Source organism: Fukomys damarensis, unplaced genomic scaffold (genome assembly GCF_012274545.1).
Source record: "Fukomys damarensis isolate Sample0158 unplaced genomic scaffold, DMR_v1.0_HiC HiC_scaffold_1, whole genome shotgun sequence".
NCBI classification, from domain to species: Eukaryota; Metazoa; Chordata; class Mammalia; order Rodentia; family Bathyergidae; genus Fukomys; species Fukomys damarensis.
The window spans coordinates 41,914,425-41,934,010 of record NW_022900913.1 but is presented as its reverse complement, the minus strand read 5'-3'; positions in this window follow the sequence as shown (position 1 = coordinate 41,934,010).

Below are 19,586 nucleotides of genomic sequence, written 5' to 3'. Positions count from 1 at the left end.
TATATAATACAACTTGTTTCTTTTTTTAATCCCCTTCTCTCCCCTCTCCCTCCCTCCTCCTCTTAATTCCCCTTTCCTCATTTTCATTCTTTTCCTTGTGTTTTTTGTTTGTTTGTTTGTTTTGAGATAAGGTCTTGCTATGTAACTCAGGCTGGCCTTGAACGCATATGTAGCCCAGGATGGCCTCCATTTTAAGGCAATCCTTCTACCTCAGCCTCCTGAGTGCTGGGCCCATTTTCATTCTTATTGATATTATTAATATTATCTCATACTATGACATATAGTATTTACATTCATTGAGATTGAGTGCCTGTGCAAGGTATCTTTTTTTTTTTTTTTTTTTTTTTGTATCAGCGATCAAACTCAGGACCTTGTGCTTGTGAGGCAGGCAGTGGAACCACTGAGCCAAATCCCCAGCCCTACTTGGCATATCTTTATTCTACTTATATTCCATTCCTTTTTCCCTCACTCCTTGCCCTTAGTACCTTTGACCCCCTTCCCATTTATAAGAGATCCATCCCTCTGTTTCCTTTTTTCCATTCTGTATTAATCTCTTTGTACTTTACCTTACTTAAATGAGAGATACCACACAATATATAAGCTTCTGGTTTATTTCATTCAACATTGTATTTGTCAGGCACATCCATTTTCCTACAAATGTCCCAAATTCCTCCTTCTTTATAGCCAAGTAGTATTCCATTGTGTATAGATAACTCATCTTCTTTTCCACTTGTCTGTTGATGGATATACAGGTTACTTCCAGGATTTAGCTATTATGAATTGTGCTACTATAAACATTGGTATGCATAAATTACTATAGTACAATGTCTTAAGTTCTTTGGGGAAGATACCTGGAAGGGATATACCTGGGTAATATGAAATTTAAAATTTTAGTTCTTTGAGAAATCTCCATACTAATTTTCATAATTTCATAATGGCTATACAAGTTTACATTCCCACCAACAATGTAGGAAGGCTCCTTTTATACCACAGGCTCGCCAGCATTTGTTAATTCTGGATTTAATGATGATTACCATTCTTTCTGAAGTATGATGGAAATTTAGTTATTTTTTTAATTTGCATTTCTCTAATGGCCAGAGATGTTGGACATTTTTCATATATTTGTTGGTAATTTGTACTTCTTTCTCTGTGAAGTGTCTGTTCATTTCACTTGCCCATTTCTTGACTGTGTCTTTTATTTTAGGTGGTCTAATATTTCTGAGTTCTTTATATATTGTATTCTAGATATTAGTTCCTTGTCTGAGAAATAGCAGGCTAAGGTTCCCCCCCATTCTGTAGGTTGTCTCTTCACTCTATGAATTCTTTTACATTCTATTGTGTAAATAAAATCTCCATCCCATATTCATTATAGTTGTTTTCTCTCAGTCATTGGATGAAATTCACAAAGTTAGCAGCTCCTTTAATGGGGCCTTATTTCCTTCTTTCACTTGGGTAATATGGAAGGCTTAGCTCAGAGTCTGGCTCACAGAGGTGCTTAGTAAATATTTGTTACATTTCCACCACTTTTGCCTAAACTGATAGAGAGATGTAAAGCAATTTTACCATAAGAAGAAATAGCTTTGTCTTAAACACTATTTTATTTAACCATTACTTAAAAATACATATCACAATAAATATTACAAAATACGTAAAGCTTACCATATTCTAGGAATTTTACTAAGTTTATCATATACTTTATCTATTCAATGTTCAGCAACTCTTTGTTTTCTGTCATATAATCATATTCATTTTATAGTTGAGAAATCTGAGGCTGGAGTAACTTCTTGCTCAAAGTAGTAAGTGGCAGATCTACAACTTGTTCTAAACTCTAATCGCAGTGGTCATGTCTTAATCATAACAAAATATCCTTTTGCAATGCAATCCTTTCCTGTGATAGCATCTACAGAAGATGCAAAATGTGTGTGGGATATCTGGTCTTGGGAGGGCTCACAGGGTACCCCCAATACACACTGCATAAACAGCTTCATAAGAGCATATACCTGTGATCATTTTTGTGTCCATATGCCAAGTACTCGAAGAATCCTGTTCTCAGTTAAATGGAGTAAGATTTGAGACAGTAGTCAGAGAATGCTTTCTTCTCTAAGGAGCAGAACCTTGAGCTAGAATTTCCCGTTTTTGTCCTCATTTTTAGGTGGCCTAGTATAAGTGATCAAATTCTTAATCACTTAGAATATTGCATTTTCTCAGAATGTAAATATCTAAATTCTGAGTCCATGTGTATGTGTCAATTGTGTAAATAAATTACTGGTTTTTAATGCCCTCCTTTGAGAGGTGGTGAGTGGAGGGGAAAATCAAGCAGAGAACAAGGACTCAAAAGAAATTATCTGTGGTGTGCCATTTATCAATATATTTTTCATTTGAAAAATTGCGAGTATTGTCTGACTTAGCTGTTAAGGAAATTTCTATAAATACCCAGAGATATAAAATTGTGCTTGAAGGAACTACAGAAAAGCAACATACTATTTTAATTCATTGTTTAACATAGGCAGACTCTAACTTGTTCTAAAAACGAATTTTGTACTTTAACAGTTTTTTGATTCATGTAGCGTACACAAACAAAGCCAAATTGAAAAGTACAGAATCTTAAAGAACGGCATCATTTGGGTTTCTCCAGACTAAACAAAAGTTGCAAGTATGGCCAGATAAAAAGAAGTCCGTGACCCTGCCTGTGCCACACTACACCTTCCTATCAGAAGACCAAATTTGAAATAGTGCACAAGAATGTTGGATCAAGAGCTTTGCACTATTTCTATTCATGTTGCACCTCTTGGCTTTGGACAAAGTGCAAGAATTTAACCATGCCGTAGCATAAGTTTGTTGGAATTCAGTCAGTGAGTGTTTCCTCTAGATTACAATAGATTCTTTCCATGAAAAATATTTTTCTAGGCAAGTAGTTCCATAATTTATTAGCTTCAAAGACCTACAAAGTCAAATGGAGATAAACTTTAGTTGGGAGAAAATAAATAGGAATTTCTAGAAGATGCAGACCACAGCCAGTCGGGGAGATATCATTTGGCACTGTTGTTGGGAACCTGCTATCGAAGCAGTGTTTGGTGTGCTGTGAACCAAACCCTTTCCAGCCTTCCCTTGCCACTCACAGTCATACTTATCTAACACAGGGCAGCGCGCCATTGGGAAGGCATATCATAAACACATAATTATCTGGGGCTACTAAATCTTTTTCACGTTCTTTTCAGTACTGAACTAACATCGCCATTGCTTTCTCTTTAAACCACACAAAGAACAAATGAAGAGATCTTCCTTTCAGAAGTCTGACTGTACCCAAGTCACTGTTTTCTTGTGTAGGTCTGGAAACATGGTATACACTCTGAGTAGAAGCAGGGCTCCTGTCCCTACTCGGGAGGCTGGTTCTCTGAAGCTGGTCTTCCACTCCCCAGCAGTAGATTGTGTAGGACAGGCTTTCAAAGTTTCTACATCCAGACTTCTCAGCAATGGCTCTTCTGGTTTGGAACTTGACTGGCTCACCAAAGCTCTGAGTTTAAAACAAGCAGGCTGGACAGGGAATTCTCCTAGAGATGTTATTTCTTTGGCTTATTTCTTCCTGCCCACTTTCCTTGTTCTTATATCATTTCTTCTATTTTCTCTTTCTTCTCCTCTATGCTTTCCATCTTATTCTATTCTGTTTCTTCTCTAGAACGACTAAGTACCTGTTGGTGCCATGGAAAACCCAAAATAAAATAAGACAAAATTTCTGCCATTGAGACACTTGATAACAATATGGGAACCATTGTATGTGCCTCTGTTCCTTGCTTCTAATCTTAACAGTCACTATGTCCTGCCAGATTTCAAGTGTTCCTCAGATCTCCATCTTGGTGTTCTGCTTTTCTTACCTTCCTTTTTCTGTCTTGGAGATATTGTTTTGTCTATGAATTCAACCTTTGCTGTATTCTATTCTCCGTGTCCACCTTTCCCTGTCTGTGGTCCAGAGAGCAGAATCTAGTTCAGTGACTGACGCACAGGAAAGGCACCAGTATAACCAAAGGAATACGAGAAGTTATTATGATTTTGGTCTAAAAGATACCCCCAAAGTCTCATGTGTTCAAAGGTAAGACTTTTGGGAGGTAATTGAATCACAAGGGCTCTAATTTAAGAAAGGATCAATCCACTGATGGATTCATAATTTGATGGCATTATCAGGAGATGATAGAAAGAAGATGGGACTTAGTTGAAGGGAGAGGGTCATGGTGTTGTTCCCTTGGAGACTATATCTGGTCCCAGGCCCCTTTCTTTCTGGCTTGTTCTCTTTCTTTCTGCTTCCTGGTTACCATGAGGTGAACAGCTTTGATCTGCCACACTCTCTGCCATAGGCTTAAAAGCAGTGGCGCCAGATGACTATGGACTGAAACCAGGAGGCAAAATAAATATTTCTTTCTTTAAGGTTATTCTCTCAGATGCAGAATTTTTTTTTCACCAATAGACAGCCAATTTAAACAGTAGCAAAGGAGAAATGCTTTTGAATTGGTTTCTCATAGATTCCTAGTGATATAGCTAGAGGAATTCAAATGCCATGTACCCTTGTTGGCTCACAATGGTTAGTATCCAAATTTAAATTTAGACTTCAGGACTGGGACAGTGAGGCTGGATTGTCAACTTGACCAGCATGAAAGCTAGCCAGGTGATTAGTAAAACACATTTCTGATTGTGTATAGGTAGGTCATGACCTTGGGTACTGTATCTGGAATCCTTGCTTCTTCCTCTCTGGTGCTATTCCTCTGCTCTGCTTCCCAGCCTCCGTAAACTAAGCATTATTGTTCTGACACACCCTTCTGACATAATGTTCCTGCACTGGAGCCAATTGGATGTAGAGTGAACCCTTTGAAACCATAAACAAAAAAATAGATCTTTCCCACTTTAAATTGTATATGTCATATATTTGGTCCCAGTGATGAAAAGCTGACTAATACAAAGACACTATAAGATATCTGTCCAGGGTGCCATAGGTAAACACTGGGATTCTTGGGTTGAGTGATGACCTTTCTCCCTGAAGCCCTAGTGCTATCAGGCTTGCTTGGCTTTGGCCATGACTATGACTACTGGGTGAATAGTGGCTGCCATTGTATAGTCCAAAGGGAAAAGCTGATTAATGGCTACTTCTGTTCTGTTTTACTCATGCCAACTTGCTTAAGAAAAAAAATAACATTTGGTTTTCTCAGTTCTGTTGGACATAGCTTTCTGACCTGGAAGAGGTAATACTTCTCAGATGATATGTTAAGAATCATTAGTGTCAAAGACATTCACAAGTTGAAGAATGATTATCTGAGTCCTAACTTGCAGAAAAAAGCTGTAACTTGAGTCTTCCCCAGATTTAATTTTTAAAAAACAAGTATAAGAACTTATTTAAAGTCCTTTAAAATTTTTCTGAATATATTATCTCAACCAGTTTAGCCATTTTATCTTCATCCTCATCACCCTAACATTATGGTAATATGCAGAACTCACATTTTAAAATGATTACCTTTCTTCTTTAGGTTCTTCTGTATTTTGTGAGGTCTTTAATTAGTTCATAATAATTTAGTAATGAGAAAAGTTAATGAGTTGTTTTTTAAAATATTAAAAGCCTTATTAAAATAGTAATGACATGATATATGGTATAAATGTACATGTATACTCAAATGCCAGGGGAATTATAATAATATAATGAGATCACGTAGGTTTCTTTTCTTTTTCTGTTTGTTAACAAAAAAAAAGGTCTTATTATGAAAGATAACCATCATTTCTTTCAAATTGCTGCTTGGAAGGCTTGTCACTTCTTTCTGTCATGCTATCATTACTTATATTCATGTTAAGAAGATTACACTCTGTGAAATTTAAAAAATAACCTCAATTGGGCCAGGGATATAGCTCAGCAATTCAGTACCCGCCTGGCAAATGTGAGGTTCTGAGTTCAGTTCCCAGTGTCAAAAACAAAAAAGTCTTAGTGATGGAGCATCATTGTTTTTAAGTGTGGTTTTGATTGTAAGTGGGGTCAGCATCTTTCTTTTTTTTCCCCCATTAAACTTAATGGTCCATTTTAGGTGTACAGTACAGTTACATTCATCATTGGGATCTTGTACCTTTACATGATGTATCCTGGTTCTTATTTCTTACATCTTTCTTAATTAAAGTTGTAATTGTGACATAATGAGTTCCATTTTATCTGTCACTATGTTTCATGTACCTGATAAATTAGCTCTAAGGGTAATTTGAAAAAAGGAGAGTTTTGGGGGAATTAGAAATTTCATCAATATTATTTTAAAGGAAATGATATTAACTTAGAATTTATATGTATTTAATCTCTATAATTTTTTCATAAACTCTGATGTACATTCTTTTAAGGATTTATATGGTGTGTGTGTGTGTGTGTGTGTGTGTGTGTGTGTGTATGTGTGTATCCTTATTTTGGGTATATTTCTCCTTTCTGCTTCCTGTTTCTCCCAAGATATCCTTGCCCTAGTGTTGTATCTTATAAAGGAAACATCTTTATAGGCTCATATCTGGACAGTTTACCTTGAGTCTCAGATAACTTTTGGGTGGTATTGGAATGAGTTAAAATATTGGGACTAATGAGGATGGAATGATTTATGTTTATTTTTGTTCAATGTGGAAACATGCACCTTGTGGGTGGCTGGGACAGAAACATTCTACGGTTCAAATATGCCCACCAAAGGTTCATGTGTGGAAACTTCGTTCTTGGCATGACAATGTTAAGAGGTGGGTATGACTTTAAAAAGTGAACTCTGGTAGAATATGCTGAGATCCTTTAAGGCATTGACCTTCATTAGTTCCTGAAAGAGAGGGTTGTGATAAAACAACAAAACAACCCTCTACCTACTCTCTGCTTTCTTGTCTCACCACGTGATCTCTTATACATACTTTCACCACGATGCTATCTGTCATTCTGTGATGTAGCTGAGGAGAGCACTGACAGAAGCAGATGTAGGTGCTATGCTCTTTTTTTCAATTTTTATTTTTTATTTTTTTGTTTTTGGTACTGGCAATTGAACTTGAGCCCTTGGCGCTTGCAAGGCAAGCAGCAGAACCACTGAGCCAAATCCCCAGCCCTATGTGCTATGTTCTTGATTTTCCAGAATTGAGCTAAATAAACCTCTTTTCTATATACATACTAGCTTCAGAAGATTTTATAATAGCAATGGAAAACAAACTAATACACATAGGAAGAACTATATTTCTTTCTGAAATCAAGTAACAGAAAAATCTCTCTTGAGCTCTGAGGAATGAAGAAAATTGTGATATTCACAATTTACAGTGAAACAATAGCCTTAGGACAGTTAGGAGACACAAACAATAAGAGGCTGGAGGTAGCTTAGATGGACCCTGAATATGGGTCTATATTCTTTTGCTCTCAGAGAAGGGTGGCTCTGAGGGCCTGGGAAATGTCCAATTCTTTTAAAAGTTGAATAAGTCACATAGTCATGGTTAGAATGTATGGCGTTGTATTCAAGGAAAAAAACAAAGACCCTATTGTTTTTGTTATGTAAGTACCAGAGAAGACTACTCTTAGCATCCCTTCCTTCCTTTATGACAGTATTTCTCTGTGAACTCATTTCCATGTCAAATAAGTAATAATTCAAAGTAATAACTCACTGATTTCAAATGGATGCTTTGCAATTTTGCTAGGTTTACAAAAGTCTTTGAAAGCCACTCAGTAAATGTATTAATCAATGCTCACTAAATAAAGAGTTACAAAGTAAGTTTGCAATGGCCTCCTGCATGGTCAAGTGTAGAAGGGTACAGAAGGACTATGTTCATGCTGGAGATATGAAAGATCCAATCAAAACTCAAAGGCCTGGAGCTCATTATAGAGTCCTGCATGAGTCTGTGTCAGGGGGCCAAATAAATGGTCTGTGCTGGAAGCCAGGAGATGGACATCCAAGATGAAGATAAAGACTGGGAAACCTCTGAAGCTCCTCTGAAGAAGCAGAAGTGAGTCTTCCTTCTTCTTTCCCTTTTTTGTTCCACTGAGACTACAAGTCTATTGGTTGGTGCCACTCACACCCAAGATGCACCTTCCCTCTTTAATAAATCCATTCAGTCATATTCAGAATTATGCTAAGCCAACAAGGTGGATGTCATTTACTCAAGGAGACTGCAAGCATTTAACTACAGTAGGTCCCAGACTTATTTGAGTTGTGAGCTTTCACAGGTACTGTACAAGACTCACTTTGTTGGATACGAACCAATCTGACTTACAAACATTCTCCCAGAATGGAACTTGTCCAAGTTAGGGACTTGCTGTATTTTGAAAATGGCCCTCTGTAAACCCTACATCCTTGTATTCGCTTTTTGTGTAAACCCTTCCTGTTGTATGTGGGCTGGGACCAGTGATTTACTAGTAAGGAATAGAGTATGGTGAAAGTAATGTGATGTCACGTCTGAGATTGTGTTACACAAGCCTGTAGTCTCCATTTCTTGCACTCCTCTCACGGTGGCACTCCCAGGTGTTCATTCTGGTGAAGCAAGCTGCCGTGATGTGGGCCTCCATACAGAAAGACCTAGCTTGCGGGGGACCTGGCAGCACCTTTTTGATGGACTGGAGCCCTCCGTCCAGCCATTCAAACAAACTGAATCTTGCCAATAATCATTTGAAAGAGCTTAGAACTTTACCTATAAAATGACTGTAGTCTTTGCTGACAACTTGATTGCAACTTTATGAGAGATCCAGAGCCAGGGCATCCAGCTAAACCACCACCAGATTCCTGACCTACAGAAACTAGAATAATTACACAACAGACAATTAAAACAGAGGATAATATTAATGACTAACACTCTTGAGTGTCAGGTACTGTGCTAACTGCTTTACTTGTGATTTTTTTTTATTTTCACAATAATGCGATAAAGAAGATAACATGCTCATTTTATAATAAAGGGGAAAGAGGAGAAAGAGGCTTAAGGGTTATTTGCCACAGTCACAGAGCTAGTAAGTAAAACCAAACTTTAAATCCATGCTGTTCTGCTGTAGAACCTGAATGTTTAAATAGTATGCCCTGTTTTCTCTTCTTCTTTATCAACTGATCTCTCTAGTCCTGAATAAATTTTTTATGTGTTGACTGATACCCTTAAATGGAGTTGCATTCTTATTTTAAATAAAGTAACTCCAGGCCAGGGCCCTTGGTCACCAAGAGAGAAGCAGGCAAAAACCAGGGAAGGGAATAGCAGCCTTGTGTGCAAAGGATATTCACTGCAGTTAAGCTCTTTGATTTAAATTTGAGAATTGTCCTAGCAAGAAGCACAAATTCTTGGGAAAGATTGGAAGTAAGGGAGATGGTCCACTAAGTTTTTAAATCAAGGTGGCAGATTTGGTAGGGAGAGCACACATAACCTGCTGTGGGCACTGTGCAGTTTCTGATGGAGTTGTGGTTACATACTTATTTTTGATGGTTTGTCAGCTGTATCTTTATTCTCTCTGAGTTCTTTATCAAGTTTATACTAAAAATGTTAAAAGTAAAAAAAAAAAGGTTTTGTTTCAGCTTTTATGTCACCATATCAACTTGTGAGGATAAAAACAAATTAAGCTTGCTCAGAGAGAATGTTGTGTTGATAGTCTAGAATATGTCTCAGTTGTAATCTACCAAGAAGATAGGTCATACTTTAAAAAAGGATTGTGATATAAAACAGTTACTGTGAAATAGCCATATTACGTTTTTAAAGAAAACTGTTTTGGAAACATCTGTTAATGTAAGCATAGTTATCACATGTCTACTATAATAAAAACATTAACAAAACAATCGGGAAAATTACACATTGAACACTATTACTAATCCCATGTACCAACAATAGCCCAGTTGATGTTTGCTGTTTTGTTTCCTCATTACAGATATCTCATGTCAATAACTATGTCTACATCACCTTTTTAATAATGTGCTGTGGGGCCGGGAATTTAGCTCAGCACTTCAGTGGCCTGCCTTGCAAGTGCAAGGACCTGAGTTCAATCCCTGGTACAAAAAAAAAAAAAAAAAAAAAAAAAGTGCTGTGTACATATTCTTTCATTTATCCAATTAATCCCCCAAGTACATGAGGTACTTTTCTGTAATAAAGAACTCCATGAGAAATAACTTTATAGAAACATCTTGTGCATTTTTCTTGTGATTCTTTAGAATAAATTTCTAGATGTGGAATGGTTGGGTCAAAGAGTTTGCATATCTTAAATTTTTATAGGTATTTGCCAGATTGCCTTCCACAAAGGTTGTACTAAGTTCCCACCACAGTTTATGAGAGTGCCCACTTCCTACACTTTTGCCAAGAATAGGTATCAGTATTCTTTTCAATCTTTGCCAATCTGATAAATATAAAATAGCATCTTGTTTTAGTTTGCTCTCCTTTAATTACCAAGGAGATTAGGTATTCTTTCTCATTGATTGTCTCTTATTTGTTATCTTTCTATGTTATTTTCCATTGGATTGTTTATGATTTTGATTAAAAATTATAAATTGAAGAATTTAACACCTAATCTTTTCCATAAGTTACATTTTATCCTACTGTATAGTCTTTCAACTGTGCTTTAATTTATTTGTTAGGTGCAAGATCGTTTGAGACTCAGAATTTTTAAGTCATCAAATCTTTCTATTCTTATATTTATAGTTTCCGTCCTTACTATGCCTAGGAAGACCTTACCTCTGGCCAGATGATTTTACCAACTCTAGGTGGGCATAAAGAACTAACATTCTGAGGCACCATTTGGATAGCAAAAATGTAAAAGATAATGAATTATAAGAACTACTCTTAACTTTTATAGATTTCATACCTCCCTGCCCTCAGACTTTTTCATTTGCCACAACTCTGATGAACTGACATTAAACACCTCAATAATTTTCACATATACCTGTATGTATGTATACAGCACATACACCTGCATAAAGCTTTTGGTGTTTCCACATTGAACTTGGCTATATTCTCTAGAAATAACAATGAAGTTATTACATTTTAAACACATTGCTTTTCTCATAATTCTACTAGAAATATATTTAAAAGTCACTTATACTTAATTTGTGATCTATACTGACACAGTGATTTTACATACATTATTTTATTTAATTATCATGGTAATATACAAGTTCACTATTGTTATGTACCTCTTAGAGTTGAGAATACTGAATTTGAGATGACTGAATGACTTTAGGTGTCAAATAGTCAAATGATGATAGAGCCAGGACTCAAACTAATGTGTTTTAACTCAAAATCCACTGTTCCTCATAGTTATTAAAATAGTAATTATGATGTTTCTGGTTGCTGAATGGAGTCAATTGGAAAATCAGAATTCATTTGTTCTCAGGATTTTATCAACTTTGATGGGAAGCGGCGGACTACCACTTGTTAGGCTGACATTGCTTTCTTCTCGAGTGAAGACTGCAGTGGCTCCTTGTCCTTCTGTAAAAACACATGATTTAGTGGACGAACTGTTCACCCACATTTAGCTGAGTGTCTCAGCTTTCTTTGTGCCTTGTTCACTGACAGAACATCTCTCCCTGCCACCATTGACTCAGTGGAGCAAAAACTGTGCTCCTTTTACCGATCCCCACTAGCGGGGACAGAACTGGCACCCAAACCCAGATTTGCTTCCTGGGCTGGCTCCCTTTAGCCCCTCTGAAATCAAGCCAGTTCAGTTCATGCCTGAGTGTGTATCTCAGTTTCTTTTATCCCCTAAGAATTCCTTTCTCACTCTGGTCTGTCTCTTCCTCATCCAGAATGTCCTGCCTCCCTGATAAATGGTTGCTTGAACACGTTCCTTTTGCAGTGACCTACCTCTTCTATAGCAAGGGGTGTAGTGTCTTCCCCACCCCCACAGGTAAGAAAGAAGGCTCTTGAAACTGAAACATTTTTCTCCAGGTCTGAATTATGTATTCCTATTCATAGTCACCTGTCTGTACTTTAGTGCAGTGTGACACACACAGGCCATTGCACAGACCTTTGCTTCCTACCAAGTAAATTTGGGTGCACTCCATGTAGTCTACAGACTAAGCATTGATTTTTGTATGATTGTTGGGTAAGCCACAAGACCTGAATAGGAAGATTGCCAGGCCTCACTGAACTCAAACTGAGGTCACAGAGAGAAAAGACTTGGAGCAATGGATTTAGATGTTGAGACCTTTTCTACTGGAAGGAAGCAGGGCTTTTTTCTTGCTCAGACTTTTCGTTGAGTCAGAACTTTCTGAGCTGTGCAGAATTCCTTGATTAAGCCTGGCTGCTCCTCAGTGGAGCTGCAAAGCTCACAGGAGTCTGTCACTCATTTACAGAAGAAAACCCAGAGCTACTCTCTCAGTTCATTACACACTAGCTGCCCTCTCTGGACTTGGATTTCCCTGAAAACACTTTGCACAGCCTCCACCAGGTCTCTAAAGTTAGAAGTCCTGTTAACTCACTCTATTCACTGTTTACAATAAATAGACCAGGCTGCTTGTGCTTCAATAGGGATGTGAATTTGATGCAAGGATGGGTGAGACTGTTTGGAGAGCACAGAGTCAGGTACCAAGAGAGAATGCACTCTCTCTTTCCCTGAAATGCAATTTTAGTGGCTCCCACAGTGTGTTTTCATTGTACAGTAGATGCAAGAGCTACCGCTAGTGTGAGAACTGAGTTTGAATAAGAAAAATACAGTAATGGCACAGTTCCTGTAGGGCTCACACACTGTTTTCTCAGCAGGAAGAAAACCCAACAACATTTAAACAGCTGACCTTGTGCTGTGCCAATAGATAGGTTTGTACAGTTCCCGAGGGACATATTAGCATGTAAGTTTCAAGGGTGGAGGTCAAGTCAACTCTGGAAAAAGCAAGATGAGGGTGCACTTAAGACTTGACTTCCTTCTGTGTTCTCCAGGAGCCATTAAACAGTCCCTGATGTCTCCCCAGACTTGCTTAGACATGTCTGGGTCACAGCAACAGGAGCAGCTCAACTCTCAGCAGCACACAGAAGCTGAGTTTTACTGCCATTAGTCCTTTTGTTTTTGGATAACAGAGAATATGTTTGGAAATATCCCTTGGCTCTTTAATGTCTTGCATCAGCCTCTTTCTCCCTCTGGAAAAATATGTGAGAATTCCTCAGTCGCTTGTTGGTAGAAAGCAACCATTCCTCATTAGCTTGGGTGGAGATCCCTGGTGACATTTTTCCTTTTTTTCTCAAGCATGCAATATCCCCACATTTCCCCTCTCATGTTGTAATCACTGTAGTTACATTTAGCTTGTAGATTTTTCTTAAGTTATTGCTTATAAAGGCAGTATTTAGAAATTGTTTATAAAGTTATTTTTAGTGGGAGCCATGCAATGAGCTGTAATTGTCATGTATCCAAAATTCCAGGAGCTTCAAAGGGTACCCTGCTAAAATTCTAGGGACCAGATCCAGGCCAACTCTAGTCTGGGGTGTCAGCTCTACCATCATCACTCCACCAACTCTGTGTGGTGGCCACCAAAAGACCATTGAGTAAGTCTCCTCCACTCTCTAAAACACTCATTGGCTCATGAGCTGGATCAAGGATTAAGAGCAGCAGGAGACAAGAATTCTGTTTTCATCATTGTTAAACAACCAGTGCCTTAGTACTTACCATATAGTAGATGCTCACTAAATGTGTTTTAAATGAATGAATGCCTCTCCTGTTCATAAATTACTCATTTTTAGTACTTGTGGATTTGAGACTATCAAGTATGTAGCTATTACTCTTGTTATGTGTGTTTGTTTTTTTCTTTTGGTCATAAGAATGTGATCTTCTAATACTGTGTTCAGGAATACACAACCTAGCGATTAAGTACAAGCCTTTCTAATGTATGGTTTAGAAAAAAAAGTAGTGGTTCTCCTTCATTGGGTTGTGATGAGCAGTGACTGAATAGGGTCATGACATGGTCTTGATTTAATCACTATTCAGTACATATATTATCATTCATTTTTACAAAGTAAGATTCTAGACTTCATTATCTGTGTTCATATCCTGGCTCATCCTTTCCCAAGTGGATGGCCTAAGAATAAGCTGTTGAATGTTTATGAGCCTTCTTTCTTCATCTGTAAGTCAGGACTGATAATATACCTATGTCATGAGGTTGTTGTGAATTAAATGAGTTAATCCAGAATTGGTACTTAAAAAAGTGTCCGTTTTGGCTTTTGCTTTGCAAAAAATGAGCCCTTGCCAATCTGGGTCATTCAGAGATTTAGAAATTGTCACTGGGGGCTGTTGAGTACTCCTTTGCCTCTAGGCAGGACCACCCTTAATTTCTAAGATCTATGTTCTTCTTTCATTTTTTCATATTTGTTTTTAGTTGCTTTCCAAACTACACAGACCCTAGGGGCAAATAAGCTCTTAATATCCACCATTGCAGTATTTATTTTCCATATTTTTACTAAGAAAATCACTGTGAATGACAGGGTACTAGAACTAGAAGATATCTTAGAAAAGGTTTTTTTCTATGCTGTGCCAACATAGTAACTATTGCCCGTAGGTGGCTCTGGATATTTAAATATAATTTAAAACTAATTTTAAAAAATGAATCGGAGCTGGGTGTGATGGTGCACACCTGTAATCTCAGCACTCTGGAGGTGGAGTCAGGAGGATCACTGCGAGTTTGAAGCCAGCCTGGGCTGCATAGTGAGCTCAAGGCTGACCTGGACTACATAGCAAGACTGTCTCGAAAAACAAAACAAAACAAAACAAAAAAACCCAACAACAAACTAATTAGAAGTAAAAATATATCTCCTCAGTTGGGTTCACCACACTTAAAGCATTCAAGAACCACATGGACAGACTTAGAATGTATCCCTCACAGCAGGAAGTTCTACTGGGTAGCGATGCTGGGTCAGTGCTCTCATTATATATGAGAACATGATAAGGCAATAAAGCTAGTTAAGGGAGGAAGTAGGTACAATGTAGGTTTCTTGTTTTCTATGTTGCAATATTTTCTTCATGGCCACAAAGACACCAGCAGATCCCCAAGGCTTCCCCTGGGCTTATAGTTTATAGGAGTATGACCCATCTCTCCTATTTACTATTTCTAGGGACTTAACTCTGATGGCTCCAGATAATTCATGCTCTAATACCATCTTACTAACCAGGATCTGTGTTTACAATTCCATTTTCATTTTGCAGACTTTCCTTCTAGGAATCAAGTTGCTCATACACAAATAGTACAAATTGTAGAAAATAGCCAGTGTTTGTTAGGTATTTGCTACACACCAGTCATCTCCTTGGAGGGCTCTACATTCACTTAAGGATGTTAGGTGCAGAAAGGTTACATGGTGTACTCAAGGCAGTGGGTTGAGATTTGAACTCAAGTTGTCCACTCACAAGCCCTACATTATCCTGCACTGAATAAGCGGTGTCCCTGTGTGGAACATTGTAGAGAATGTTGGTGAAGGCTAAAACACGAGGACAAAGATGGAGAAGGCAATGTCACTGTTCTCAAGAAATAAATGACCTCATTATAGTTTAGGAGTAGAGAAAGAGAGTGACATATCTGTGTATATGATTTAGATATACTTCTTAGTAGTTATAATCACACAGATACTTAAGAACTTGGCTTTGTACATCATCAACCCCATTCTTTTTCTTCTCTTCCTTCCTTTTTGTTAAAAAACAAAACTCCCATAGCAAACCTCCTTAGTGGTAAATATACTTCACACAGTTAAACATTATTTTTAGCAGTCTGCCTTTACTTAGGTTTCCTTCCAGGGCGTCAGTTTCCTCTGGACATGCTCTCAAAAAGTGCTCTACTGACCAGCCAAAGCTACAGGTGAATGAAGGAAAGGAGGGGAGAGATCATTTGACCCTTTGATTATAGGTCTGCGCATCCCAATGGTAAAGCCCTGGAGTTAAGTATCTTTGTGACAGAAGACAGTTTTAGGCAGATTCACTAAGTATGAATAGAGGATTTTTAAAAAATGAAGAGTAGATAGCCTTAGTAATTGATGTCCTACTTTGGCAGAAATTCTTTTGGTTTTTAAACAATATCCTTGCTCACACTTGCTGGTGAAACCATGTTTGCACCCAGCTACTAAAAGTGCTGTTTAAACACGCCATGGCTGGCCCTGTTCAAGCAAATACAGAAAAGGCTTTAGTGTCTCCAAGCTGCCCCACTCTGTGGTGCAGACCTTTCCAAGATTTCAAATAGATAAATGAATAACATAGCAAGTTGCAATTTTCTCTGTGTATTGGTCCAATCACATTATTATTGAATTACTAGTAATCTATGGTTTCTATTATTCATGTTCCATCTGCTTTGGGATTTGAATTTGAATAATTTGTGCTTAGCATCGTTTGCATTCTATAAAAATCCTCAGTCAAGGTTGCTGTTAATTTTCATAAGATGTGCTGGGTCATGAGTAAGTGGAATACAGTTTTTGAAGGAGTCCCTTCCCTGAAGCTGCTACTCCTGGGAATATCATACGTTTAAGTTTGATTGTTCAATATATTTCGTACCTTTCTCTTCTTTGCCATTTTTTCTTTAAGGCAATAGTTAAATCTTGGTGAGTGTTATAAGGAAAATGAAGTTTAACGGCTTTACAAAGTGGCTTCCACTTAGCCAACTCACCAGCTTAAATAGTGCACAGAATACTGTTTCTTACCTTGTAGTGGCCCAGTTGCTTGCTGCTGGAAGGCTGCTCACTCTCTGGTGTGTGCCCACCATTTCTGCACCCACTGAATTTAATTATATGACTGTGGTGGTTAAGCTTAATTTTGTTGCCTTGTTTGTCTTAGGAGATGCCAAGGAGATTAGTAAAGCACACTTCTGGGTGTGTCTGTGTGAGTCATGGAGGTGTGACCTTGGGTACTGTTTCTGGTCTCTTGCCCCTTCCTCTCTAGTGCTGTCACCCTGCTCTGCCTTCCATATGCCGTGCCATAAGCAGCTTTGCCCCACCACACCCTTGTGTCTTGATGCTTTTGCCTTGGAGCTAATCAAACCTGGACTGAATCCCCTGAACCATGACCCAGATTAAACAACTCCTCGAAAATAGAACACTGACACATACACTGGCCAATCATCTAACCTTGATTGTGCTCATTAAGAGCATCCCCACTGCTCTTTTATAAATTCATAATCTTTTATTTTTAACTCCAACTTTCATTTGCTAGGTCAAGGGGGAAATCTGTCGAGCCCAGAAAATGACACTGACCGAAGAAAGTCCCCTGCTCCAGCAGAGCCACTGATGGCAGTCTGGGGAAATCCTTACCCTCTCTGATCTGAAACGGTGCTCAAAACTAGCTCTATTTATAAAACAGTGCAAGGTAAAGTGGGGTTCTGTATTCACTAAACTTCCCTTCATAATGTTGTTAGCTCCTGGCTGATCAGGTGGCAGTGCTCTGGTGGGTGGAGACCCACATAAAGCCATAGTATGGAAGAGAGAAACAGTGCATTCAGCTGCTGGGGCTCGGTGACTTTTAAAGAATTGTGATGTCATCAGATACTACTCCAAGTGCTTTGGAGTTTTTCACATGACCTTTCTAAGGATATGATTTTAACTAAATGTGAGACAGAAGCTAATTGGACTGTTTAAAAGTAATTACTCTGCAATATCTCCAAGGTTTATCTGGTGATTATGTTGCCCATGCAGTGTGGCTGGTGAGCAATTGCTGAGTCCTGAGAAACGGAAGAGGGACTATGCCTTTCCAGAAGTCTCTCCATGAGTTCAGACCACCCACACAGACACTCAAACACACAGAGAATTAAACTATTTGGGGAGATTATGGCAGAGTAAACTATGTTAAAGCATCACAATCTTGCATATGTTTATACTAACCAAAGATCTCCTTTTTGCTCATTTTACCCTATTTCCTAAAATGCATCATTAAAATGACAAAATTTGGCTTAGCTTGAAACCAAGAATAGACCTTTAGAGTCTTTGATTTTGATTACTTCAAAGTTTACTACTTGAATAAAACAGTTTTAATTTCCACTTCATATAAACATCATGTTTTGTCTCTGTTGAAGCCAAGTTGTCCCTTTTTTTCAATTGTCTTTATGGACTGTTTTGAGCTCTATACATAAATACATGACATTTGGGTGTCTCAGAGCACCATGTTCTCCTGTACTTGTGGGTACAACCTTACAAGGCTTCACACAAACTTCAATAGGTCTTATTACAATGTCAGTTCTTCAAGGGTCTGGAGTCTTGCCTTCCTTTGTGTCTACCCTTCAAATTATGTTAATGGGAAGGAGGGCCAAGTGAGAAAAGAAGGCAGGGTTAGTGTGATGCTCTGGGTTTATGAGCTGTTCTACTTATCACTATTCTACTGCTCTCTACAAAGACAGAATCAGCTTCCCTGAGAGGCTTCCATGCCTTGTAACCCTAAAGACTGTCTTAGTACAAAGAGAGTTAGGTGAGAGTTGGGCTGCTTAGAATGGTGTCTGATTTTTCTCCACAATCCAAACTTGACATTTTTAAAATCAAGACTTAGAAGTGACTTTATATATTTTGTAAGCTAATCTTTTCATTGAACAGAAGTGTCTAGACAAAAAAAAAAGTGTTTTATCTCGACAGCAATTCTGATTCAGAAAGTGTTGCCATTTTCATTTTCCAGATAGGAACACAGCAGCAAAAGAAAAATAATTGTACGGCAGCTGTTGTCTCAATCTTCCTGTCCCTGTCATTCAAGTGATAATGATGATGAGAGATTCTCACCTTCGTGAAAAGGAATCTATTGAAGGTATATGTGAAGCCGGGCATGGTGGTGCACACCTGTAATCCCAGCATTTGGGAGGCTGAGGCAAGAGGATCGCTGTGAATTCGAGACCAGCCTGGGCTACATAGTGAGTTCCAGGTCAGTCTCAACTATATAGTGAGACCCTGTCTCAAACAAACAAACAAACAAACAAACAAAGAAGATACATGTGAATATTTAGATAAACTATGTTTAGATAAACATAACTATGTTTAAATAAACATAACTATGTTTAAATGTTGGATGATATTATCAAACAACTCAGCATTATAAAAGCAAAATATTGCATTCTTATGGGTGCTAAATTATAACATTTTTGTGGATTGTATGAAAATATTTTCCCGAATAAATTGTTTTTATTTACATCTCAAGACATAGACAAAAACCACTGCCTTCTAAAACTGTTTGAATTCATTTTGAACTTTTTAGCATTCCCACATGACTTCCCCACTATCTCCACCAAAGTTCATATGTGGAATTATTATGGTAGCTCTGCTTCACCTAAGTAACCTACACTTCTCAGTGGCTGTTATCTCAGCAACAGTTACTGAGTCTAAATCTCGCACAATACATAATTGTCAAAGTTTACAGATGGAAGCAATGCTTCCCTGCTAATGCTGTGCATCATTAGCTATGGTGCCAGTATGGTCTGCTCCAGATGCTGGACAATCAAAATTGCTGTCCAGGTCATGTTGATTTTAGTAGTAGCCATCAATGTGTATGAAAAACACCCTATTCGTGGACATTTCCAGTTTCCCGAAGAGAGCTTCTGAAAGTAAATACACATATTCCTTCACTCCTACATTGATTTGTCAATTCAATAAAGTCAATGAAAAATTGGGCTGGGGATTTAGCTCAGTGGTTCTGCCACCTGCCTAGCAAGCACTAAGACCTGAGATCGATCCCCGGTACA